This window comes from Nematolebias whitei, chromosome 7, assembly GCF_014905685.2.
Source record: "Nematolebias whitei isolate Nwh7 chromosome 7, NemWhi1, whole genome shotgun sequence".
Lineage (NCBI taxonomy): Eukaryota > Metazoa > Chordata > Actinopteri > Cyprinodontiformes > Rivulidae > Nematolebias > Nematolebias whitei.
Genome location: NC_056504.1, coordinates 39,973,617 through 39,975,183, shown reverse-complemented (window position 1 = coordinate 39,975,183; position 1,567 = coordinate 39,973,617). Strand labels below are relative to the sequence as shown.

At 36.8% G+C, this 1,567-nt stretch overlaps 1 protein-coding gene across 1 annotated transcript in view; it reads right to left on the bottom strand.

Annotated features, from left to right (window-relative positions):
• Positions 1-1,567, bottom strand: part of LOC119412828 (tripartite motif-containing protein 16-like protein) — an 8,744-nt gene that overhangs the window by 1,551 nt on the left and 5,626 nt on the right. The window lies entirely within an intron of this gene.

Here is a 1,567-nt window from a genome sequence, read left to right as displayed (position 1 = left end):
TTAAGGCTGGCCCTTTTTGTTAGGTTGGTATAGTGTTCGTTGCAAAATTTTCCTTAGCAACTCCTTGGATACCAACAAAGTTCTAGAAGTTCTGCCACACCCTATCATAGGCCTTTAACGGTCATTTTTACTGTTTACTGCATAGTTTGGTAATCTCAAACTGCCATTGGCAAACTTCCTGTTTTCTGCAGATGACATATTATTTTAAGGCGACTTGTTAAAGAAGGACTTTAACTTAGTTCATAATGGCTAGAACATCCCGTTCAGAACTTCTCCTTTCAACATAACTTGCTAAAATGGGTTCAACTTAGTTCATAACGCCTGAATATTCCATTCAGAACGACTTGATTTGTGTTCATTGATTTTCTGTATTTTAACTATAATCTCTTAAACAACAAAGTCCATGCTCAATAATCCAGGTATACAATCCAACATTTTTCAGTCAGGTCATCTGGACAGTTTCTTTTTTGTGCTGAAATGTTTCGCCTTCGATCCGGAAGGCTTCGTCAGTCAAGGAAACACACAACAAAACTGATTCTTCCCCCAACAGCTTTGTTGGACGTTGTTGTTTTCAACCAGTTTGACACCACTGTCAACAAGGAAGAGGGGGCGTACCAAAGAGACCATCTAATCACAAGTAAAAATGGTTTGTTCCACTTTGGAGTAAGCTGTTGGGGGAAGAATCATTTTTGTTGTGTGTTTCCTTGACTGATGAAGCCTTCTGGATCGAAGGCGAAACGTTTCAGCACACAAAAAAAAAGAAACTGCCCAGATGACCTGACTGAAAAATGTTGGATAATCTCTTAAAGTTAAATTACACATTAATGATTAATCATATAAATCACACATTAATCACTTTCAAATATAGGCTTTTTACTTATTTAACAATGATTGAGTTATGATTCATAAGATTCTATACACTTTTTTTTTTGCATAGTACATTGATTCCATAGATTTTATATTAAACATGTTACACATCACTTTTAGATTTGTTTCAACAAAGGCAGTTTCAGCCGCAACTTTCTTGCAGAACTTAAAAACTGACTTCGTATACTTCGCCAAAACCCACATTCCTTGACAAGTCGCAGTACAATCTCAGTACAGTGTCAGTACACTCTTAGTACAGTCACAGTACAGTCTTAGTACAGTCACAGTACAGTCTTAGTACAGTCACAGTACAGTCACAGTACAGTCTTAGTACAGTCACAGGACAGTCACAGTACAGTCACAGTACAGTCACAGGACAGTCACAGTACAGTCACAGTACAGCCACAGTACAGCCACAGTACAGTCCTAGTAAATATCTCAAACTAAAACAAAAAAAGGACCATCAATTATTAGAACATTTTCTGAAAATAAAAAAAGATAAATTGATTGATGGAGTTGGTTATTCTGTGTTGGTTGTTTGGTTGAATGGTTGGTTGGTGTGTTTGGTAAATTTGGCTGGTTGATTCAGCACCAGTGACCCCCAGGACCCAAAAAGGAATAAGCAGGTAAAAATAATGGATGGATGGATAGATTTAGTTAGTTAGTTAGTTAGTTAGTTAGTTAGTTAGTTAGTTAGTTA